The sequence below is a fragment of the Octopus bimaculoides genome, chromosome 1, assembly GCF_046866305.1.
Source record: "Octopus bimaculoides isolate indiv1 chromosome 1, ASM4686630v1, whole genome shotgun sequence".
In the NCBI taxonomy this organism is placed as follows: Eukaryota; Metazoa; Mollusca; class Cephalopoda; order Octopoda; family Octopodidae; genus Octopus; species Octopus bimaculoides.
This window is the reverse complement of record NC_142928.1, coordinates 22119098-22146171: the sequence shown is the minus strand read 5'-3', so window position 1 is coordinate 22146171 and position 27074 is coordinate 22119098. Positions and strand designations below refer to the sequence as shown.

At 40.2% G+C, this 27074-nt stretch overlaps 1 protein-coding gene across 1 annotated transcript in view; it reads right to left on the bottom strand.

Annotated features, from left to right (window-relative positions):
• The window catches only part of LOC106880662 (uncharacterized), a 74206-nt gene extending 55752 nt beyond the window's left edge, over positions 1–18454 (bottom strand). Inside the window, exon 1 of the mRNA XM_089349345.1 lies at positions 18306–18454. The gene's annotated coding sequence lies outside the window, so the exon portion shown is untranslated. The remainder of the gene's footprint in view (positions 1–18305) is intronic.
• Positions 18455–27074: the final 8620 nt, after the last annotated feature.

The window sequence follows — 27074 nt, the reverse complement described above, 5'->3', positions numbered from 1 at the left end:
CCTTCACTCCAGGGAATAAAGTTGCAGTTTTTTCAGGCTATCCCTGTAGCTCATCCGCTGCACTGTTTTAATCTTTTTAGTGTCGTGGCATTAGACTGCTTCAAGCGCCACTATTCATTTGACACTGTGTGGTGACCATAACTGAGAGCAGTAGTCAAGGCGGCTGGGAACCAAGGTTCTCAGCATGGTCAACATAGTTTCTTAGTCTCTTGTCTTGAAGGACCTCAGTAGCCTTCTTACCACTTGTCTACAATTTGCTGCCATCTTGGTAATTTGCAAATAAAATGATGTGTCATTGCACATACTGATCCCCAAGTCTTTCACTGTTTGTGTCTCTGGGATTGTAGTGCCTTCAGGTCCTGTATGTGCAGGTTGTGATGAATTTGTGAATTGATAGTGCAGTGCTTGAAATTTTCCAGTATTAAACTGCATGTTGTTTACTTCAGCCCACTTGTATATTGAATTTGGGTCCCACTGTAAGCTTGTGATGTCATCTTGACTTTCTATTGCTTGTGATAACTTTGTATCATCAGCATAGCTGGCGATAGTGGCTGTCCGAGTGACCATGGACATGTCTAACAGAGCTATTATAAACAGTAATGGCTACAGAACAGTTCCCTGGGGGACGCCACTTAGGATTTGAGTTTCCTCAGAAAGAGCACCATTGGCTGCAACTACTTAACTTCTGTCTTTAAGGAAATCATGCAGTCACTCTCCCAGTTTACCAGCAATGCCAAGAAAGAAGACAGTAGTGGTACAGACATGTGAAGCAAATAGATGAGGACAGCTGTATAAAGTCACTCAATATAAATGGAGCTTGTGAAATAGTGAAGACATGGGACAGAGTAGTAAAGTCTGATCTCAGGACCTTGAACTTCAGAGATGACAAATGACCAGGGTGAGTGGCAACAGAGCTGAGAAGAGCTGCCCATCTCAGTAAAACTGTGATTGGGGAAGCTCAATATCCATATATCATCATCATCATCATCATCATCATCGTTTAACGTCCGCTTTCCATGCTAGCATGGGTTGGACGATTTGACTGAGGACTGGTGAAACCGGATGGCAACACCAGGCTCCAATCTAATTTGGCAGAGTTTCTACAGCTGGATGCCCTTCCTAACGCCAACCACTCAGAGAGTGTAGTGGGTGCTTTTACGTGTCACCCGTATGAAAACGGCCACGCTCGAAATGGTGTCTTTTATGTGACACCCGCACAAGCCAGTCCAGGGGCACTGGCAACGATCTCACTCGAAAATCCTACGGGAGCCAGTCAGGCGGTACTGGCAACGGCCACACTCAAAATGGTGCATCTCATGTGCCACCCGCACAAGAGCCAGTCCAGGGGCACTGGCAACGATCTTACTTGGCTTGCCGGGTCTTCTCACGCACAGCACATTTCCAAAGGTCTCGGTCAGTAGTCATCGCCTCGGTGAGGCCCAATGTACGAAGGTCTTGCCTCACCACCTCAGCCCAGGTCTTCCTGGGCCTACCTCTTCCACGGGTTCCCTCAACTGTTAGGGTGTGGCACTTTTTCACGCAGCTATCCTCATCCATTCTCACCACATGTCCATACCAGCGCAATCGTCTCTCTTGCACACCACAACTGATGCTTCTAATGTTCAGCTTTTCTCTCAAGATACTTACACTCTGACGGGTATTCACATTGACATTACACATCCAACGGAGCATACTGGCTTCATTCCTTGCGAGCTTACGTATGTCCTCAGCAGTTACAGCCCATGTTTCACTGCCATGTAGCATGGCTGTTCGTATGCATGCGTCATACAGTCTGCCTTTTACTCTGAGTGAGAGTCCCTTTGTCGCCAGCAGGGGTAAGAGCTCTCTAAACTTTGCCCAGGCTATTCTTATTCTAGCAGCTACACTTTCAGCGCACCCACCCCCACTACTAACTTGGTCGCCCAGATAGCGGAAGCTATCGACTACCTCTAGTTTTTCACCCTGGAATGAGATAGAACTTGTTTCCTGTTTGTTTACAGTCTTTATTGCACCTGAACATCTGCCACAAACAAAAACTAACTTGCTAGTTAACCTGCCTTTGATGTTGCTGCACCTCTTATGTGTCCATAGCTTGCACCGGGTACATCTTATAGAGTTACTACCTACTCCTTTTCTACAAACTGAGCAGGGCCATCTACCTGAAGGGGTTTGTGTTTTATCTACCTTCCTACTTATTAGGATTTTGGTTTTAGCTAGGTTGACTCTAAGGCCCTTCAATTCTAGACCTTGCATCCACACCTGAAACTTCTCCTCTAGTTCTGATAGTGACTCCGCAATTAGGGCAAGGTCATCAGCATAGAGGAGCTCCCAGGGGCAACCTGTCTTGAACTCCTCTGTGATTACCTGGAGGACTATGATAAATAAGAGGGGGCTGAGGACGGAACCTTGGTGGACCCCTACCTCTACCCGGAATTCATTGCTGTACTCATTTCCAACCCTCACCTTACTGGCAGCATCTCTGTACATGGCTCGCACAGCTCTCACTAACCATTCTTCTATCCCAAGTTTCCTCATTGACCACCAGATAAGGGATTGGGGGACCCTGTCAAAGGCTTTCTCCATGTCAACGAAAGCCAGGTACAGAGGTTTATCCTTAGCTAGGTATTTCTCCTGCAGCTGTCTCACTAGAAATAAGGCATCAGTAGTGCTTTTACCTGGCACGAACCCAAACTGCATCTCATCTAAATTGATTCGCTCCCTAATTAGTTGGGCTATGACCCTCTCTGTAACTTTCATAACCTGATCTAACAGCTTGATGCCTCTGTAATTATTTGTATCTAAAGCGTCACCTTTACCTTTGTAGCAGTTGACTATGATGCTGCTACACCAGTCATTGGGTATGACTCCTTCGTGTATCACCTGGTTCGTAATACGGGTGACTAAGCTATAGCCAACACTGCCAGATATTTTGAGCATCTCTGCAGTGATTCCTGATGGGCCGGGGGCTTTCCCGGTCTTCATACTCTTAATTGCTTTATCTACCCTGGTACTATCATAATCATCTATTTCTCTGTTACCACTTCTCTTTCTCACAACCCAGAACCATTTCAGTTGCCATCTGTCCAATATTCTTAATAATGTTGCTCTCCACCCACATTTTACATTGATCCCCTTTTTGTGCTACTAAATTACCTCTCCTCCTCCACCAGCATACATCTCTTACTCACCTTATGCATTATGTCTGCCTCTGCCCTCATACTTTTGCGACCTACGACCATGCATCATCTCTCTTCTCTCAACCTTCCCTAGTATCATTATTACTATTCTGATACTCTTTGCCCCTTTCTGTACTATCAGTCATCACCTACTGTTCCCTAACTACACTCCAACATATATTATCATACCTCAATACTTGTTCTTCATTCACTATATTCACCTACTCACCCATTAATCTTCTCTAATCATCCCTCCTTTTCCCTATACACTTTTACAACAACCTACTGGTACTTCTTGTTCTGTCCCCACTTCTTTTCTCATATTCTGAGCATCCACCATGACACCTCATCACTACTATTTTATCTCTTTTCCAGCTCCACCCCAGTATCTTCCACTCTCTCTTCTTTAGTAAGAGTAGCTATATTGTTCCTCAACAGCTAGAGACCTGTTTTGTTCTGGTCCCTTTTCTGTTGCTCTTTACCCCTTTCTGCACATGCTCTCTTTTTCATCCTTCCCCTATATCCTTCTACTATATCATTATTGCTATTCTGTCAATATTCACCCATTTCTGCACTATCAGGCAACTCTTACCCTCCCTACTTCATGTATCATTGGTCACTTTATGTCCACCAGTCACTACAACCACCACTCAATCCTACACAACTTCTACATTGTTACCTACTCGTCCATACATTTCCTACTTATCATCCCTTAGCACTTGTTCTTCGTTATATTCATCCCTCATGCATTTTCTCTTTTTAATCATCTCTCACTTTCCCATATCTTTGCAACCCTTTCCTATCGTCACTTCCTGTTCTCTTTCCCCCACTCACTTCTAATCCCTCGTATCTTAAACATTCACCTGACACCTCATCTCCACTCTTTTATCTATTTTTCCAGCACTGCTCTGGTTACTTTCACCCTATATTCTATAATGTGAATAGCCATGTTCCTCCTCTACAGCAAGAAACCTGTTCTGTTCTAGACCCTGCTCTCATACTTCAACCCCACATCTCATAGCATAAAGCCTCCTCTCTTTTTAATGCAACCCAAATCAGTTAAAGGGGATCTTAGCCTTGCAGGCTGTATAGTGACCTCACTAGCACCAGTGCCAGAAAAAAAAAAGTCACTCAGAACACATTTTAAGGTGGTTCGTATTAAGAAGGACATCCAGTCATAGAAACCATGCCTAAGCAGACATAGAACACAATTACAGTCCTGACACATCGGATCCTCATAAACCATTCAATCCATGCCAAAATGGAAGATGGACATATAAAAATGATGATAATAATGACGATGATGTTACAGGCCTCAGCAAGTACTTCTGTGAAAGACAGACAATAGCCAATACATGCAAATCGCCCCTCTCCCCACCACTTATGTTGTCCAAGGTAAAAGCCACTACATTAGGGACAACACAGCTGGGTACCAGTGTTGCTGCAGGCATTGCTATCATAATCACAAGACATTTCTTCTGACCTTCTAACAATTCTACCATTCCATTACCTTCGAATGATACTTTTTTCATCAACATTGACAATTTGAAAGACAAAGTTGACCTCAGAGGGTAGAGAGTTGAAGCTAATACCAAAAGGCATTCTATCCAACACTTAATAATTATGACAATTTACCACTTTACAGTTTAGATGTGCCAAACAGCCAATACTAATAATAACAAAATAACGTGCGTGTGTGTGTACGCACGCACGTGCACACACACAGAGACACACACATGCATAACTGGATGATAAAGAAGCTTGTATCCCAATGTTGTAGTCTTCTGTTCAGTCTTTATGGTATGGTAAGTGTCCTCTAAAATAGCCCTGAACCCACCCAACCCTTATGTGTGAATTTGGTTTGGTAGATGGAAACTGAAAGAAGCCCATTTGTGTGTGTGTGCATGCATGCAAGTGAGTGTAGCCTTGACTAGACATCATGTGATAGTTGTAAATGAGCATCATCATCATCAACACCACAAGTAAGGTTGTTTGTGTCCAGTCTTCCATGAGAAAAATGTTTAGCTTTGAAGGATATAATTTCCCATTCAGAAGAACACATCTGGACCACTCATCACATATAGAGATCAATAGACTAAGTACCAGGTTAAAAAAAAAAACTTAAATGCTGGGGTTGATTTATTCAACTTCAACCTTTCAAGGTGTTGCCCCAGCATGGTCACAGTCCAATGACTAAAAACAAGTAAAAAAATAAATAAATAAAAGATCTGGCAGCACTTTGAAGAATGAAAGTAGAACTTCCCTATAGCTTTTACAGGCAGACAATGTTAAATAATATAATGCAGCAAGTGAGGTTAGATTAATAGGTTAGATATCAATATGAATAGTTTGTAGTGAAGTGAGAGAAAGAAAAAAGGTAAGTATAATAGTATTGAATGTGATAGAGGCAAAAAAGCTTAGAAACTGGTTTATCTTTTTGGCAAAGTAACAAACCATCTAAAATATGAATTGTCCAATGAGGTAATGTTATTAGAAATGATTGCTTCATTTAGACAGAAAAGAATAGTGCCTTATGGCTTATGTTGGCCTTCCCAAACAGGTAATAGCAATGTGAAACTAAAATACTTAACACCTTATGAATTTTAGGATTTTGAACCTTTAACTAATTCTTAATAACATTGGCCAACTCACAGAATTGTCAAACTGTTGCCAGTTTTTCTAAACAAATACTGGCCCTCTGAAGAATGCATTCAATACTCATTTAATATCACTGCAGAAATGCTCAAAATATCTGGCAGTGATGGCTATAGCCTAGTCACCCGTATTACGAACCAGGTGATACACGAAGGAGTCATATCCAATGACTGGTGTAGCAGCATCATAGTCAACTGCTACAAAGGTAAAGGTGACGCTTTAGATACAAATAATTACAGAGGCATCAAGCTGTTAGATCAGGTTATGAAAGTTACAGAGAGGGTCATAGCCCAACTAATTAGGGAGCGAATCAATTTAGATGAGATGCAGTTTGGGTTCGTGCCAGGTAAAAGCACTACTGATGCCTTATTTCTAGTGAGACAGCTGCAGGAGAAATACCTAGCTAAGGATAAACCTCTGTACCTGGCTTTCGTTGACATGGAGAAAGCCTTTGACAGGGTCCCCCGATCCCTTATCTGGTGGTCAATGAGGAAACTTGGGGTAGAAGAATGGTTAGTGAGAGCTGTGCGAGCCATGTACAGAGATGCTGCCAGTAAGGTGAGGGTTGGAAATGAGTACAGCAATGAATTCCGGGTAGAGGTAGGGGTCCACCAAGGTTCCGTCCTCAGCCCCCTCTTATTTATCATAGTCCTCCAGGCAATCACAGAGGAGTTCAAGACAGGTTGCCCCTGGGAGCTCCTCTATGCTGATGACCTTGCCCTAATTGCGGAGTCACTATCAGAACTAGAGGAGAAGTTTCAGGTGTGGAAGCAAGGTCTAGAATTGAAGGGCCTCAGAGTCAACCCAGCTAAAACCAAAATCCTAATAAGTAGGAAGGTAGATAAAACACAAACCCCTTCAGGTAGATGGCCCTGCTCAGTATGTAGAAAAGGAGTAGGTAGTAACTCTATAAGATGTACCCGGTGCAAGCTATGGACACATAAGAGGTGCAGCAACATCAAAGGCAGGTTAACTAGCAAGTTAGTTTTTGTTTGTGGCAGATGTTCAGGTGCAATAAAAACTGTAAACAAACAGGAAACAAGTTCTATCTCATTCCAGGGTGAAAAACTAGAGGTAGTCGATAGCTTCCGCTATCTGGGCGACCAAGTTAGTAGTGGGGGTGGGTGCGCTGAAAGTGTAGCTGCTAGAATAAGAATAGCCTGGGCAAAGTTTAGAGAGCACTTACCCCTGCTGGCGACAAAGGGACTCTCACTCAGAGTAAAAGGCAGACTGTATGACGCATGTATACGAACAGCCATGCTACATGGCAGTGAAACATGGGCTGTAACTGCTGAGGACATACGTAAGCTCGCAAGGAATGAAGCCAGTATGCTCCGTTGGATGTGTAATGTCAATGTGAATACCCGTCAGAGTGTAAGTATCTTGAGAGAAAAGCTGAACATTAGAAGCATCAGTTGTGGTGTGCAAGAGAGACGATTGCGCTGGTATGGACATGTGGTGAGAATGGATGAGGATAGCTGCGTGAAAAAGTGCCACACCCTAACAGTTGAGGGAACCCGTGGAAGAGGTAGGCCCAGGAAGACCTGGGCTGAGGTGGTGAGGCAAGACCTTTGTACATTGGGCCTCACCGAGGCGATGACTACTGACCGAGACCTTTGGAAATGTGCTGTGCGTGAGAAGACCCGGCAAGCCAAGTAAGATCGTTGCCAGTGCCCCTGGACTGGCTCTTGTGCGGGTGGCACATGAGATGCACCATTTTGAGCGTGGCCGTTGCCAGTACCGCCTGACTGGCTCCCGTAGGATTTTCGAGTGAGATCGTTGCCAGTGCCCCCGGACTGGCTTGTGCGGGTGGCACATAAAAGACACCATTTCGATCGTGGCCGTTTTCGTGCGGGTGACACGTAAAAGCACCCACTACACTCTCTGAGTGGTTGGCGTTAGGAAGGGCATCCAGCTGTAGAAACTCTGCCAAATTAGATTGGAGCCTGGTGTTGCCATCCGGTTTCACCAGTCCTCAGTCAAATCGTCCAACCCATGCTAGCATGGAAAGCGGATGTTAAACGATGATGATGATGATGATGTAACATTTTTTCTAGCTAAAAATTGGGACAATTTTAAAAGAGGTTAGTCTTGTCTACACCTAGCCTTCTCAATACTCTCCACCACCATCAGCATGAGATACAATCAAAGAAGTCCTGTAAATCAATAAATCTAAAGAACTGATATTTGTACTTTATCATGAAGCTACCTCAGTCCATATCCAAGACCAAAAACAGATTTCCATATATGTGAACTCAGTACAAAACTACTTTTGCTGTCTCAACCAGGTTCATTGTTAACTGAAATTTTCTATACTTCTGAACAGAAAAAAATCTATGCCAATGATTAAAGATAACATTGCTTGCAACATTGATAAGCTAGAGGGTATTATCAATATTCCTCACAAATTCACACTGATCTAATCAGCATTTTAACAACTTTCTACAGCTTTCTTTGACTTTATTGTCTAAACTGCTTCACTTGCCAACTCTGATTTAATTTATTAGTTTCTAGTTGCCTTTGTTCATTCTGTATTTGTCATACAGCAGTCTCTCGTAGTGTCAGTGTAATGTCTATTTGATGGTGACCGACAAAGAACAAATGTATTGATAGCGTTGAGAACACCACTTAAATGTATGAATTCCTGGAAAGTTCAACTGAAATTATTAGTGAAGTACAAAATAAACCCCTGATACTGTACCACTGTAAGTTTTGCATACTATATCATTCATGCAACGCAATGGTCACATCATTTGGATTATCTAACAAGGATTATTTAACTATCAGCTTGACGTGGGAGGCTTGGTTGTGCAGCTAAATAAGGTTTATAGTAGTAAAGAACTAAAGAAATTTTCATAACTAGGATAAATAGTTTCCTTCGGTGAAGGACTTCAACAATTACTTGGTGAACTTATGACAACCAAGGCAAGATACAATAAATGAAGACAAATTCAGCTACACAAATTTTCAGGACAGACTAACCATATAATCATCATATTCAAGGAATACTCAGAACTTGGGACCTACTCCCTTTTGACTCTTTTACTTGTTTCAGTCATTTGACTGCGACCATGCTGGAGCACCGCCTTTAGTCAAGCAAATCGACCCCAGGACTTATTCTTTGTAAGCCTAGTACTTATTCTATCGGTCTCTTTTGCCGAACCGCTAAGCTACGGGGACGTAAACTCACCAGCATCGGTTGTCAAGCGATGTTGGGGGGACAAACACAGACACACAAACACACATATATATATATACATATATACGATGGGCTTCTTTCAGTTTCCGTCTACCAAACCCACTCACGAAACTTTGGTTGGCCTGAGGCTGAACCCGAAACCATGTGGTTGGTAAGCCAGCTACTGAAGTATTTGTATGAAAACTTGACAATGAATGTCAAGATTCTTATGAGCACCTATGACACATACTTTCAAAACAAATGATATCTACTGAAAAGTAGCTGTTGCTTGTTGGGTGTTACATTTCAGCTAGTTTCAAGTAATTTAACTAGTTATATTACATAAAAAAGCAAAAAAATGAAATATTGAAATCAAATCAGTAACAGTCTAAACTCTAGACAGAGACCAGAGAAAACTAAACTCAATGAATAAACTAATAGAACCACTAAATTTTGCCAAAGTTTTAATATTTTTCTCAAGAATACAAACCCAGGAAACAACATTTAGCTAACAACTTCAATGAAAATTCTAGTTGAGAATGTCAACTGCCATAAACTGTTAGAATAAGGAGTGGCTGTGTGGTAAGTAGTTTGCTTACCAACCACATGGTCCTGGGTTCAGTCCCACTGTGTGGCATCTTGGGCAAGTGTCTTCTACTATAGCCTCGGGCCGATCAAAGCCTTATGAGTGGATTTGGTAGACGGAAACTGAAAGAAGCCTGTCGTATATATATATATATATATGTATGTGTTTGTATGTCTGTGTTTGTCCTCCCAACATCGCTTGACAACCGATGCTGGTGTGTTTATGTCCCCGTAACTTAGCGGTTCGGCAAAAGAGACCGATAGAATAAGTACTAGGCTTCCAAAGAATAAGTCCTGGGGTCGATTTGCTCAACTAAAGGCGGTGCTCCAGCATGGCCGCAGTCAAAAGACTGAAACAAGTAAAAGAGTAAAAGAGTAACCAAACACTGGGGCATTTGGTATCTTCATCCCTACCACTGACATGCACAAACACTGATGACTCAACAAATGGTAATATGTTTGTACATGGTACTTAACCATATTTCACTAATGTAAACAACAATGCAGCTTCTCTGTCACTAGATCCATACAAAAGAAGATTTTGTCTTTCAGACATGGCTACTTTTGCCCTTTTGAAAACCAAAATTGTTAGTATGCTACAAAACTTGAATGTAACTTCTACTTCAACAACTGAGGAAGGATCCTCTGACTCCTTTGCTTCCGTTAGGATTGTTCCTGTCCACAAAACACCTGGCTGTTATTAAGTACAACACATCTACTGCTGTAGTCACTGGTCATTCTTTTCAAAGTCAGTTTACCCTATATATATTGTGGAATTTGAAATTTGAAATCTGAAATCAAAATCAAACCGAATCCGACGACTGGCACCCATGCCAACCTCTCCTTCATTGGACACTAAACTCTGCTTGCGAAGACCTGTTGGGGCAAGTGAAATCGTAATTGAACCATACTTGATGACTGGTACCTGCACCAGTGAAGCACTAACAGCACTGTCGAGCGTGTTCATTGCCAGAGCAGCTGTCTGGCTTCTGTGCTAGTGGCCAGTAAATAGCACCATTTGAGCATAATCGTTACCAGCGTTGCCTTCTAGCACTTGTGCTGGTGGCACGTTAGAAAATCATTTGAGCTGGACTGGCTCCCGTGCAGGTGGCACGTAAAAAACACCTTTTTGAGCATGGCCGTTGCCAGTACCGTGTGACTGGCCCTCATGCCAGTGGCACGTAAAAGCACCCACTACACTCTCAGAGTGGTTGTCGTTAAGAAGGGCATCCAGCTGTAGAAACTCTGCCAAATCAGATTGGAGCCTGGTGCAGCCTTCTGGCTTGCCAGTCCTCAGTCAAATCGTCCAACCCATGCTAGCATGGAAAGCGGACATTAAACGATGATAATGAGGATATATATATCACCATCATCATCATCATTGTTTAATGTCCATTTTCCATGCTGGCATAGGTTGGATAGTTTGACAGAAGCCAATGAGACAAAGGACTGCACCAAACTCCGATGTTTGCTTTAGCATGGTTTCTATGGCTGGATGCCCTTCCTAATACCAATCACTTTACAGAGTGTACTGGGTACTTTTTATATGACACTAGCACTAGTGAGGTCACCAAGTAACTTGCAAGATAAGACTCACCTTAACTGAGGAGATGTGGTATTGAGAGAGATGGCTTTATGCCAGGTGATAAGAGGTTAAAGTATGAAAGAGGGACAGAAACAGGTGCCTTGCTATAGAAGAGATAAATGACTACCCCAGTTGGAACAAGAGAGAGAGGATTTATTCTCAAGTTATAGGAAAGTGAATTTAAGAGAAATGGTCCAGAGAATCAGGCAGGGAGAGAGAGGATAAGTAAGGAAAATGGCAGATAGATAGAGATTGAGATAGAGGTAAATGCAATGAATGGTGAACATGAGTGATATCAACAGTGAATATCAGGTGGGGGAGGGGGTGTAGGAGTGGGTCAGAGAGGTAAAAGGTGACAGCACAGATGAAGTGAAATATATGGGAGGTGGGGGTGCAAAAGAGATGTACAGTGCCAGAGACATATGGGGTGGGAATAGTGGATGATGAGCAGAAGTAGTAAGGAGGGACTGGTGTTGGTAGAATGAGAATGTACAGAAGAAAAGGAGGGGGGGAAAGGGGCATTCAGTGAAAAATAGGTGATGAGGGACGATATGGGAATGCAGGAGATAAAGGAAATGATTGCAGGGAAGGTGGGTAGTAACACAAAAATGAAAGGGTGAAAATATGCGCAGTTCTACTCACATATAATTACAACAGCTGAGTGAACAGTACCATAAACAGATGAACAATGGAGGGGTGGGTATTAGGAAAATGAGTTATAGAGGAGAGACCCATCATGAATAGATTGAGTGCAGGGGGATAAACATAGACTTTATGCTTTTAGGGCTTCATTTTCTTTGAGAGGGATGGGTCTTCTTGAACACAGCAAATTGCTACTCATCTCAGTTCTTTGGTCTCTTCTATGAAGATCAACATCCAGGTCATTCTTCACTACTCCATTCCATATCTTCCTGGGTCTCCCTCTTCCATGAGTTCCATCCATATTTAGTGATCAGCACTTCTTTATGTGGAAGTCTTCATCCATATGCATCACATGACCACACCAATGTAATCTCTTTTGCACACTACATCCAATGCTCCTTATGCCCAAATTTTATTTCAACATATTTGCATTTTGTTGTATATGCATACTGACATTGCACATCCAGTGAAGCATGCATGTCCTCTGCAATCACAACTAATGTTTCATAACCATGTAATACTGTTGTTCATACACAACCATCATACAATCTGCCTTTCACTCAGAGAGGTTTTCTCTACCAACAAAGGTAACAACTCTCTGAACTTTCTCCAGCCAGCTCCTATTCTAGTAACTATGCTTTTAGAGCATCAAGAACATCTACTTTCTGTGTGTTCTTATTGTGTATTGCTCCCATGCATCTTCCACATACAAAGCCTACTTTCTCTGTTAACCTTCATGTGATTCAACAGCACCTGTTAATGTGTCCACAGTTTACACTGGGTAGACTGTATGGAATTTCTACTAATATCTTTCCTACAAGTCAAATAGGGCCATTTTCCTGAAGGGATTAATGGTTCGTTTTCCTGCTTACTAGAACTTTGGTCCTTGCTAAGTTAATTTTGAGACCCTTTGACACCAGATTTTGCAACCACACCTGGAATTTCATTTCTCATTCTACCATAGATTCAGCTATAGGAGCAAGATCATCAGCATAGAAGAGTTTCCGTGGGTAACCAGTATTAAACTCTCTGTTATGGCCAGGAAGACTGGTAAATCAGAGGGGACTACTTGATCTATCATACTACTGTCAACTATAACAGGTGGCCCCTCTGTCAGGTACACATTAGGAAGGTTCTCCTTTACCACATTTCATAGCAGCACTTTCAAGTCTCTTTCTAAGTGCAAATGTACAATTATCCATCCATATACACTTCTTTCTCACATCATTACAATTTCTCAATACACTGTTTTGCAATCCAGAACAACTCATGCCTCTGATCTTCACAGAACATAAACAAACCTCTTCCTTTCTGCTTCTCCCCTTGCTACATAGACATGTTGCCAAGCTTCTTTTCCAGCTGCCAGATATATTTCTCTACTACTTCCATTCTTCCAATCCTTTCAAACCCGTTTCTTCACTTTTATAGCTCAGTCACCTTCACTGTCCTACCACCATGTTAACCTGGTTCAAGCAGAAACTTTGCACTAGATACTGATTTGGTTTGTCTCCCTCAGTAATATGTCCTGAATAAACTTCCCATTATCTTACATACGACTTGTCACTATCTCCTCCTCCTTGTCAAATGCTTTAATTAGAACTTCTCTAAAATCCCTGAATGTTCAATGAATCTTTAAGCTTTTATCTCTTCCTTTTTCAGATGGGTTTGAGTCATCAAGTCATTCTCATTCTGAGTCTGAAGCTACAAATCACACATTATTTAAAATGATAATTACTTCATGGGGATAAGAACAAAACTAACATCTTTGGTGAACTTGCATGGACCATGTCACTTAAAAAAAGTTATTTTCTTTCTTGCTCATATTTTTCTCTGACTTCTTTTTTCTTTTGAGAACTGCCTGACTGGCCTTCGTGCCGGTGGCACGTAAAAGCACCCACTACACTCTCGGAGTGGTTGGCGTTAGGAAGGGCATCCAGCTGTAGAAACTCTGCCAAATCAGATCGGAGCCTGGTGCAGCCATCTGGTACACCAGTCCTCAGTCAAATCATCCAACCCATGCTAGCATGGAAAGCGGACATTAAATGATGATGAAACTTGCAAAAGAAAAAGATTATGAATTGAGATACTTTTGTGCTTGCTTCGTAGAGTTTAACTGTTAAAGGTGCAAATATATTTATTCCAACACATAACTGCATGCAAATATTGATCACTCTTACCCTTCCATACTACCAAATGATCTCACCTTCAGTCTCTCTTCTGAACCACTTGAATTGTCCAAATCACCATACACCTCTCGTTCTCACCATGCGATACCTCTTTCTCTTCATTCAACTCTTGCAACCTGGTCACTATAGACCATTTCTCCTCTCATCATTCTGCTCACTACTGTATTATTATTACCCTGATGCTCTTCACCCTCTTCCTCCCCAGCCTTCTACCCAACTTATATGCTTGTGTTCATCTCTCCACTATTCACTACATTCACCCTCACACCCTTCTCAAGTTCTATTCATTCCTTCAATTCATATTTCTCAACACCCCACCTCCCTACCTCAACTACTGTTCCTCATTCAGTATATTTGCACCCCTACTTCATCTCTAACCATCCCTCACTCTTACTCTTGTAATCACTCTTGTATAATGAGAGCAGTCATGTATCTCCTCTACAACAAGAAACATGTGCCATGGTACCTTACTTCATATTCTAACCTTTCATCACATAACATAAGCTGCCTCAAGCATCCAGTTCCCTCTACTAGCGTTGGCATTAGAAAGGGCATCAGAAACCAACTGAAACAAATTCTTGAAGCTAGTGACACTAGCTTCAACAATATGTTTCAGTTGGTTTCTTTATGTGCAAGTAACTTGTACAATAATGAGTTTAAGATCTAAACTACACCCAATTACCATGCAGTTGAAAATAAAAGACACATGCACCAACAAGAGGAAGGAAGACATATCTTTTCTACTCTAGGCACAAGGCCCGAAATTTTGGGGAAGGGTCCCAGTTGATTAGATCGACTCCAGTATGCAACTGGTACTTAATTTATTGACCCCGAAAGGATGAAAGGCAAAGTTGACCTCGGTGGAATTTGAACTCAGAACGTAAAGACAGACGAAATACCACTAAGCATTTCGCCCGGCATGCTAACATTTCTGCCAGCTCACCTCCTTGAAGGAAGGAAGACATATGATATTCATGTTCTTGTAACTTTGCAAGCTTTTGATATTTTCTATGTCTCATGACTTAAGCCAATGGTCATAGGATTCAGACTACTTAACAAGGATAGCAGTTCAAAGCGGAAGTTTAGTTATATAGTTGAATAAGGCTTCTAGAAGCAAATAGCATCATGTGACCATAACTTTACTTAGATCAATTGTTTTTAACAGGGGTCCACATAAGATTTTGTTGTTAAAGTTTATGTGAAATAAATTGCTTATACTTCTACAATACACAAGATATACTCTTTACTCTTTTACTTGTTTCAGTCATTTGACTGCGGCCATGCTGGAGCACCGCCTTTAGTCGAACAAATCGACCCCAGGACTTATTCTTTGGAAGCCTAGTACTTGTTCTATCAGTCTCTTTTGCCGAACCGCTAAGTTACGGGGACGTAAACACACCAGCATCGCTTGTCAAGTGATGTTGGGGGGACAAACACAGACACACAAACATATACACACACATACATATATATATATATATATATATATACATATATACGACAGGCTTCTTTCAGTTTCCGTCTACCAAATCCACTCATAAGGCTTTGGTCAGCCCGAGGCTATAGTAGAAGACACTTGCCCAAGGTGCCACGCAGTGGCAATGAACCCAGAACCATGTGGTTGGTAAGCAAGCTACTTACCACACAGCCACTCCTACGCCTATTTTAACAATTTTTTAAATACAATTCCTAATATTTAATTATAAAAATACAGCAAGATTTTTTTTTTTTTTTTGACATCCAATGGATATGAGGGTCCAACAGAGTAAAATAGGAATCAATGGGGCCCATAAGCAAAAAATGGTTGACAAGCACTAACTCAGATGAATATTTTTCTTAGGAACTCCAATATAGGACTTGAACAAATACTTATTGGATTCATTATGCAAAGATAGAAAGATGATGGCTGGCAGAATCTAAAAATTGTCGGAATAATGAATTGTGGCATTGGTTCTGGCTCCATGTTCAAATCTCATTGAGGTCTATTTTGCCTTTCATACCTCTGAGATTGACACAAATAAAGCACCAGCCAAGTATTGAGGTCAATGGTATCAACTACTCCCCTCCCCTCAAAACTGTTAGCCTTGTGCCTAAATCAAACCTTTATGCATATTACATTTATATATATATATATATATATATATATATATATATATATATACATATATATACATACATACACACTCTCGGAGTGGTTGGTGTTAGGAAGGGCATCCAGCTGTAGAAACTCTGTCAGATCAGATTGGAGTTTGGTGTAACCATCTGGTTCGCCAGTCCCCAGTCAAATCGTCCAACCCATGCTAGCATGGAAAGCGGACGTTAAATGATTATATATAGAGAGAGAGGGGGGAGAAAGACGGGTGGGAGATGTTTTGTTATTGTTAAATAGCTCTTGCAAAGTATTACCAAAGGTTGAGCAGATACGTCACCAGATTTCTGGATCTTGCTTACTTTGCATTGTGACTGATCTGTGCTCTGGTGGAATATTGGCAATGCCTTCCTTTATTAGAACCCCATCAATTAAAAACAAAAGTTGATTTAGAAGAAGAAGAATCACTTGTAAAATATGTCCAAATAATCTCATTATTAATTTTAAATACCATAAAAGAAAATTATTAATAAATTAAACATGAAAGAAAACTACCATAATAGTAGTAAATGGAATTAGAGGTAGAAGACTCCTGGAACTGTTGAGATGAGACTTAAAATGTATGATAGACGCTGAAATTAATATTTTGGAGTAAATCAGTAAATTGGGATAGGTGCGACATAGGTATCAGATTAAATTAATTATATTATTGAGTTTCTGAGTTCAAATTCCACCAAGGTCGATTTTGCCTTTTATCTCCTCAGGGTCAACATGTACCAGTAATATAACAAGGACCATTCAATTATTGTCCTATCTGTGTGCCTATAGAAATAACCAGTTGCAAGAGCAGCAAATTAAATATATCTAGCTTAGTATGTAATGTGAATCAAAGAAATGGAATAGGGAGGGAGTCGATTTAGGAAACAGAAAGTTAGAAGAGGTATCATTTGTTGATATGCAAATAGAGTTGGCTTGAAAAAAAATGTGGAGAGTTGATAACAAAGGGTTGCTGAAAGACAAGGTAAATAAAGAGGAAATTAAATAACGTCTAAGTATCGAGTAACACTAAAATTTATCATCAGTCAGAAAGATACAACAGTTCGTTTCAAGATATGTGAGAATGGAAAACATTATAATAATTTTTCATATTACTGATATTACGATCATTTTAATTATAACTGATATAAACACCGATTAATTATCTTTACGAATATCATATTTTGATTATATTTATATTCTAGCTTCAATACTAATATTTATTATGTTACATTTGCTAAGACATTTCCAGCGCAAATAATTATAATGTTTTAATTATATATTCAAGTTTTTCCATTGTGACAATAAATTCTTAAGGAAAGAAATCGTAATGGCTAATAAACACATAGAAAGCGATGAGAAGTATCATATTTTTAATTTTGATTTTTAAAATCAAATCCTCGCAGACTTTTCTTTGTCGAAAGTCTGTGAGAGGAAGAAGCATCGGAATCTATGATCAGGCAACAGTGGGTGGGAGTAGAGTAAGTAGGAAGTGAACATCAATGGTATAACCACAAGGATAGAAACAGACACTTTCACTTTAATATTGATCGCTAAACAACTACAGTCAATATTATTACCAAGCACTACGACCATTATTATTATCAAATATTACGTCCACACACCTGTGAGAGTGTTAATAATGGACAATTCGTTCGGATCCTACCTTATATTATTCGTTAATTTACCGCTCTTTGCTTTCACTTTATAATAATAATATTACGTTCTTCGAATTTATATATATATACACACAAATAAATGTAATCATGTAAACATTGCAATGTATATTACATAGGAAAATAAAACATTTGAATAAATTTTATATATATATATATATATATGTATATGTATGTATGTATATATAATTTACACACACAAACAAACATTAACTGCTTCTTAGATTTGTATTGTTCTATGATAGATAGATAGATAGATAGATAGATAGATAGATTATGTATGTATACATACAAACACAGAAACATACACACTCGCGCGCAAACACAAACACGCGCACCACTTCTATATGTATGGTATCTATTTATGTGTTGTTATATTTACGTTGACGTTTATGTCATCATGTAGTGCGAATTTTGGCTTCAGGAAATATATACTTAAAAACAAACTGGTCTAGAAGAATAAATGATAGGCGAGATTCAAAGTGTTGTATACTTACAAGAAATTAAAATGAAGTACAGCAGTTGGTGTCTTAGAGAGTATCCACACAGCTCCGTGGAATTGTTGCTGTCCGTATATATATGTGTGCTGAAAATGGCGAACACAACAGGGTACATGTGGTTGAACTGGCAAGCGAGGTAATTGGGTAAATAAATATATTATTCAAGATTTATTTCCCTTCTCTGATACAGCTTGCCTATTACGACACAGGACACAAGTCATTGTGGAAGCCTCTATGTGGCCGTTTAGTAGACTAGAAATAGCAACCAAATTTCTCTCCAATCGTATCCTACTGTCTAAAAAAAAGAAAAAATTGGAAAGACGAAGGTTCGAAACTTCACACTTTTTTTCTTTCTTCACAGTAACCAAACTTATTGACATAATAACTCTCGAATTTTAGAGACCGAGAGAGATTACCTGAACTAAAGATGGGATTGTCACGGCTGGAACGCTTTTGATGATAGAATACTCATTCAGAGCATACCTGAAGCTAAAAAACAGCAACGGTGAAAAGTCGAAGAGGTTTCGTAAAATTAGATGAAAATCCTCTGAACAGAATCTATTTTGAATTTTAAGTTACTGATTAATTGGGTGATCCTAGAGTTTAGAACATCATTTTCAATTAGTATCTACTACGGATGCCGATTCCCCACCCGCGAAAATTCTTGCGAGGAGTTGAATATTTTGGCTTGCCCTTTAAGATATATAGATGCAATTATGAAGAATTTGCATAGAAAAATACTAAAATATAAGGTGCAGGCATAACCTCGTTTTTAAGAAACTCGTTTTACAACCACATGCTTTCTGGTCCCCCACCTCCTGTGCAATACGTAAGGAAAGTGTCTTCGACTATAGCCCTAGGCTTGTGAATAAATTTGGTAGACAGAAACAGCCTGAAATCCTGTGTGTGTGAGTGTGCGTGCGTGCGTGCGTGTGTGATGATGATCATCATCATTTAACGTCTGTATTCCATGCTGGCATGGGTTGAACTGTTGACAAGAGCTGGCAAAGCCAGGAGCCACAGCAGGTTCCATTATCTGTTTTGGCATGGTCTCTACAGCTTGATGCCCTTCCTAATGCCAACCACTTAACAGAGTGTACTGGGTGTCTTTTTTACATGGCATCATCACCAGGGCTTTTTACAGAAAGATTAAAATTAGTTAAACTGAAATTAAAAAAAAAAAAAACAGGACTCTGGCAGGAAGTCCGGAGGTGAAAGTGAAATGTTGGACTAAATATATTATTGGACTTAATTTAACAACATAAGGAAAATGAAATGACATTTTTTTTCAGTTTATGATCACACAAAAATCATCACCACCACCACCACCACCATCATCATCATGATCATCACCATTGCTACCACCACCATCACCATTGATGATGGTGGTGGTGGTGGTGGTACTGGTGGTGCTGGTGCTGGTGCTGGTGGTGGTCGTCGTCGTCGACGTCATTGTCGAGGTGTTGGTGGTTGTCATGGTGGTTATCATCATCATCATCATCATCATCCTCCTTTCACTTCCACTTTACCATGTTTGTATAGGCCAGATAGAACTTGTTGAGAATTTTTTTACAGATTCTTTCACAGCCCTTCCTGTCACCAACCCCGCCTGTTTCTGAGGTAACATTTCCCCTATGGCCTGACACGTTTTCCAAAGAATATTGCAAATGAACACCCTTGCACTTGTGACAGAAGCACTCACTTATGACTATTATGCGATGTCAAGGCAAGGAGACAGTAACACACACCCACACAAATATGCACATGCTGGATTTGTGGTGTATATAAACAGATTGGCAATTTGTTTCTCTGGGATTGGTCAAGTGATGTAAGACACCACTGGGGAAAACCCAAAAAGGTTCAAACACCAATCAAAGTTGTTCACATATTTTCAATACTTAAATTTGCCCTGTTTGTATATCTTGTACATAGGTGATATACAGTTATGTATTTCACCTACATAGTAGGTTTTTTTAAATTTTCATTGATGATTTTTGGTAACATATATCTCCATGTTATATCATTAATTTAATACAGCTTGTTGTCCAATTGTTGCCCAATCGTTTATTCTTTATTTTCATTTATAACATATAAGCATTAATTGTTTATTCTTTATTTTACAGCTTTGATAACTGGTAGTAAAAAAAAATGCAATAAGAGCCAGTTTTGCTATTTGTGGAAAAAAAACCAAGTGCAAGGGCAGTGGCAAAAGAAATTAATGATGTGGAAGGCCAAGGAACTGTTAACAAACATGTGGCACAAAACTGGTTCAGGTGTTTCAAGGAAGGTGACATGAGTTTGGAAGACAGACCAAGCTCAGGGAGACATTCTGTTGTAGAAAATGAGGCTTTGCTTGAAATGGTTGAACAACAGCCAATCACAAGCACTTATACATTGTCAGTAGGACTTGGTCTTTCAAAAGCACCATCAGACAACACCTCTATAAGCTCAGACTTGTGAACAGATGCTGTCAAGAAGTTCCTCATGAAGTGAACATTTGCAAACACCTGCTGGAAAATCCTTGAGTTGCCCATTTTTGACATTAACTTGTAACTAGAGATAAAAAAATGAAACTATTTTCATAATCCTAGTAAGAGAAATCAGCAGTTTCTTTCTGACCAGGCTTCAGAACCAGTTGTCAAAGAAGAAGGCCATGCTATGTATTTGGTGGAATTTCAAGAGGATGTTACATTTTGAGCTCATCTCAGATGATCATGTTGTGAATGCTAACTTTTATGCTCAACAACTGAAGTGAGTATATGATGTTTTGAAAGCCTGCTACACAGCATTGGTCAATCAAAGATGCACACTCCTACAACATTGCAATGCCTCAGCACACACTGCCAATGTGACCGAGCACAAGCTTGAGGAACTTGAGTGGTTGAAAATACTGTCTCACCCTATCTACAGTCCAGATCTTGCACCAATAGATTACCACCTTTTCTGAGCAATGGCTCATTTCCTACACAGACAGAAGTTTGACAATGTAGATGAGACTGAAAACAGGTGCAGGGAGTTTTTTTGTCACTAAACCAACCAAATGGTATAAGCATGGAATTGAGCATCTAGCACCATGATGGCAGCAGATAATAGAATGTGATGGAATATATTTTGATGATTAAATGCTTTCTGTATGTAATTTGTTTGAACTAGTACTTAAAGGTTCATTATCATCATCATCACCATTATCATCATCATTTAGTCTCTGTTTTCCAGCTAACATGGGTTGGATGGTTTGACTGCAGCTGGTAAGGGTGGAAGCTGTACAAGTTTCTACAGTCTGTTTCGGCATGATTTCTACAGCTAGATGCTCTTTCTAACCCCAACCACTTTACAGTGTTCTGAATGCTTTTTACTTGACACCAGTACCAGTGCTCTTTATATGGAACCATCACAGACAGGGTCACCAAGTACTTTGCAAGACAAAAAAGATTTTTAAAAATGGCAAAACACCTCAACTGGAGAGGGGGATAGCAATGAATGGGGGTGGCTTTGTGCCAGTTGAGAGGTTAAAAGAATAGAGGGAGAGATATAGGTGTCTTGCTGTAGATACATGGAGACCCTATTTGGAAAGGAAAGGAGAGTGAGTTAGAGAGTCAGATAAGGAGAACAATAGTGAGGCAGATGATAGCAAAAATTAGTTGTGACATGCCTTCAAGGGACTTAGGAGTGGTGAGAATAGGTGAAGTGATACAGAGGTTTGACATGGGTGAGAGGGCAGGATAGAGATCCTCATCATCATCATTTAACGTCTATTGTCCATTCGGAAATGGGTTGGATGGTTTGACCAAGGCTGACAAGCTGGAAGGCTGCACCAGGCTCCAGTGTGATTTGGCATGGTTTCTATGGCTGGATGCCCTTCCCAATGCTGACCACTCCAAGAGTGTAATGAGTGCTTTTACATACGCCAGCATGGGTGCCATTTGCATGATGCTGGAATCTGCCACAACTGCAATTTTGCTCAGCTTGATGAGTCTTCTTCTCAAGCACAACATAATATCAAAGGTCTCGGTCATTGCCCCCATGAGGCCCAATGCTCGAAAGGAGCTCAGCCACATTGCTTCTGTGAGGCCCTATGCTCAAAAGTTGTTTTTTACATGCCAGTTGTGTGACACCAGCATCAGCCACAGCCACAACTACGATTTCACATGGCTTGACAGATCTTCTCAAGCACAACGTATCGCCAAAGTGTCTCAGTCACTAGTCATTGCCTCTGTGAGGCCAAAGTTTGAAGATCATGCTTCACCACCTCACCCATGTCTTCCTGAGTCTACCTCTACCTCAGGTTCCCTCCACAGAAAGAGATCGGCACTTCTTTACACAGCTGTCCTTGTTCATACACATCACATCACCATACCAGCACAATCGTCTCTGATTGTAGCAAATGTTGGAGAGAAACCTAAAAGAGGCTTACCGTAGGGATTGCAGTAGATATGGAAGGGCATTAAAGGTGACAGCAGATAATTGAAGTGTTAATAATGGAGAACAGTAAGAAGAGAGGTGTAAAAAGGAGGTGGTTAGTGGATTTGACTTATGTAGTGGATATGCAAATGATGTAAATATATATGTATGTCACCTACATAATAGATATTCAAACAGCAATTTTCTTCTTTTTTTTGTGACTCATTTACTGTTCAATGTCCTGTTTTTTTGTGAACTATTCATGCATTTTTATCTACCTTTTTTGATGAGTTGTTGTGCACCTGAACTAAAATAAGTTCATTATTATTCAGTATTTCTCTATAAATTGAAAACTGTCAGTATAAACAGACACAGCCCAGATTATTTTGGTCATATCATTGTCACATAGGCATGGGCGTGGTTAACCTACATGACTCTAGGTTAATTCTCACTGCATTGTGCCTTGGGTAAGTCTTCAACTCCAGGTTGATCACAGCTTTGTCAGTGGATTTCGTAGATGGAAACTGAAAGAAGCCTGACATGCATGTCAACCCAGCTTTATCTCATTTTTCCTCATGATTTCTCTTGTTTTATTGTACTGATTAGTAACTTGTATAGGCTAAGTGCCCAAAGCCTGTAAACTACTTGAAGACACTAGGGTGTTTTAAAACGTTCCTAGATGATTCCTTCAATGTGCGAAACTATTACTAACTCATAATTATATCCTGTGTACATTAAATAACATTTATCTCTCAACGGATGGACTACATTTTTGTTGATCCTACCTTCACTGGAAAATAAAGTGTATATATATATATGTATGTATGTATGTATGTATGTATGTATGTATACATATATATGTACATATACATATACATACATACATACATACATACATACATATATATATATATATATATATATATATATATATATATATATATATATATATATTTATATATACGTGTACATTTATGCTGCCTACAAGAAGTCAGGTGGAAGGGAGGTTCCACTAGGTTCCTCACAGGCAAAGAACACAGGTACAAGATTTTCTGGGCAGGGAACACTGATGGAGTCATGGGTATACTTCTTGCAGAGAAATGGGTTGATAAGGTAATTAAGGTAGTCAGAGTCTGTGATAGAATACATAAGATTAGATTAGTGCTACATTATGGGTTAGCAACCATTATCTCGGCCTATGCCCCTCAGCCAGGGCTACCTGATGGACAGAAAGACCGATTTTATGACACCCTCTTGCAGACTACCTCATTGACAAATGACAGGGTCCTTCTCTTTGTGGCTAGTAACTTCAATGGACATGTTGGAAAACATACAGGGGGCTTCCATGGTGTACATGGAATTCGATGACTGGCTCCCATGCCAGTGGAGCACTAACAGCACCATCCGAGCGGGATCACTGCCAGAGCAGCAGTCCGGCTTCTGTGCCGGTGGCACATAAAAAGCACCATTTGAGCATGATTGCTACCAGCGTCGCCTTACTGGGGCTTGTACCAGTGGCATGTGAACAAAACATTTGAGCGCGGTTGTTGCCAGTGCTGCTGGACTGACTCCTGTGCAGGTAGCATGTAAAAACACTATTTGAGCGTGGCTGTTGCCAGTACCACCTAACTGGCCCTCGTGCCGCTGGCACATAAAAGCACCCGCTACACTCTTGGAGTGGTTGGCGTTAGGAAGGCCATCCAGCTATAGAAACTCTGCCAGATCAGATTGGAGCCTGGTGCAGCCATCTGGTTCGCCAGTCCTCAGTCAAATCATCCAACCCATGCTAGCATGTAAAGCGGACGTTAAACGAAGATGATGATGATGATGATTGAGATATTGCTACCTGTATCCAATTTTAACTTTATATTTGTGTTATTAATTTTTACATGCACAAATTTTCTTTGAGGCTCATTCATATTTTTTGTCACCGATAATCCGTCTCAGTCCCCTCTGTGAGTCTCAACATCTGTAGATCCTATCCTTACTGTAGATCCTTGTTTCAATTGTCCTGGGTTTACCTGTTCCACATGTTCCCTCTATAATTAGAGATCAGCACCTCTTGATGCAACTGTCTTCATTCATACACATTACATGGCCATACCAATGCAGTCTTCACTCTTGCACACTACATCTGAGCCTAAGTATACCCAGTTTTTCTCTCAAATCACTTACACTCTGTTGTGCATGCACACTGACATTACCCATCCAGTGAAGCATACTAGCTTCATTTCTTTCAAGTCTTCACATATCCTCAGTAGTCACAGCCCATGTCTCACTGCCATGCAGTATAGCTGTTTGTTCATAAGCATCGTACAATCTGCTTTTCACTGAGGGAAAGGCCCTTCATTACTAACAGAAGTAGTAGTTCTCTGAACTTTGCCCAACCTATTCTTATTCTAGCTGTTATGCTTTTGAAACAACTATTCCCACTACTAACTTGGTCACCTAAGTAACAGAAACTGTCTACTACTTCTAGGGATCCTCCCTGAGAAATGAGAAAATTTATTTTTTGCGTATATTGGTGTTTAATGTACCTGCACATCTGTTACATGTAAAGACTACTTTCTCCCATAGTCATCCAGTGATACTGCTGCACCTCTTATGTGTCCATAGCTTGCACTGGGTACACTTTATGGAGTTTTTCTTGATGCCTTTCTACATATCAAGTAGGGCCATCTCCCTGAAGGGATTTGCAATTCATCTGTCTTCCTACTCATCAATACCTTGATCTTTGCTAAATTAATTCTAAGGCCCTTTGATTTCAGACCTTGCTTCCATACCTGAAATCTTTTCTCTTGTTCTGGTAGGGTTTCAACAATAATTTCTTTTTTAGTTCTTGTAGTGACTCAGCCTCTGACCTTGCCCTGTAGTGCAACACCAACAAAGTCATTACATGGGTTAAGGCCAACAGTGGTAGGGGTAGAGCTAGGTTTACCCAATTTAATATAGTGGACTTCTACCCATCTATATCAAGGGAGCTCCTGTTATAGGTACTAAAATTTATTGTGCAATACAAGCAAACTTAGCTTACAGTTAGTTTAGTCTCCTTTGCCAAGCAATAAATGTATGTTCTTGTTTATATGTTTGCTTTGTCAAAGATTAACATTTGGTCCAAGAGCTATTAATGGTAAGACAACTAGAAACAGATACAAAAGATGAGTCTGTATTTTGTGTTTGAGCAATAGATGGAACACCATCGATAGTAGGCTGTCATTGTGACTTCATCAGTTTATTGGAAAGCTATACCTAGTGTATTTACAGTGCTTTCTATAATCTACAGGCAACATCTGATTGCAAATAAATGAAGTGGTGCTTGCTTGCTTCTTTTTTGTTTCATGCTCTTGCTCAATGTTGCTGGGGTCATCCCAGGTTAGTAGTCCAGAGGCATCATCATGCATAGAGCCAGATCGACCAGTACTCCCCATCGGTCCTGTGTCATCCTCTCTGCATCCTCCAAGACAATGCTACCCTCCCAATGTTGACTCTGCCATTTTCTTATTAAATTTTTCACATTATACACAAGTAAATATGGTTGTTATGAATTTCACTTGCATCATTTCATTTATTCAACTTAAATCATTGATAATTTCCACTGTTCAGAGTACCATTTTTATGTTTGCAGTTGTTGGTGCTGCTGCTGTTTCGTGAGAGAAAGTCCCAGTCAGTTGAGCCCACATTAAGAGATCAACAAAAAAGTGAAGCTATTTCACTTCACTTACACTAATATAGTGTTCATTCTTCATGTCTCTGAAGATAACCAGATTAGCATCTTTACTCTTTGAAACTCCTGAGGTGGCTTATTAGGCCAATATTAGCATAAAATCCACAGTTACAGTGGGGGCACATAATAGCAGGATCAGGCCTCAGTGGAACTCTTGCTTTCCATGCATACCTCTTCTCTGGTCATTTCTAATTCTTAGAGCCACAATGAGCTATCTTGAACATGACAAACCATAGCCCAAGTAGTCTGTTCTAAGTCGCATTTCTTCAAGATCCTCTTCAGAGTGTCTTTCTATCTCCTCTTTGGTTCACCATGTGACTGAAAGCCTATTGCTGCCTCACCAAAAGAAATCTGTTGAGGGTGCCTGAAGTTGGGCATGTGCCCGACATATTCATTTCACCACAGCTTATGTCAAGTATTTCATGCTCCCATTCTCTTGGGGGAAAATATTGATTGGTAAGCTACCTGCTCCTTGATTCTTTTCTACTTAAATAAAACTGGCCTCAATTTTTATTCTGAAACCCTAAAAACTGTTTTCTGTCCCATCCAAACTTTTACTCTTTGATCTAAAATATCTCAAAACTATTGTTACTTGTACTATGCAGTCTACATTCTGTGATTTATGGTAAATGTAATTTTTC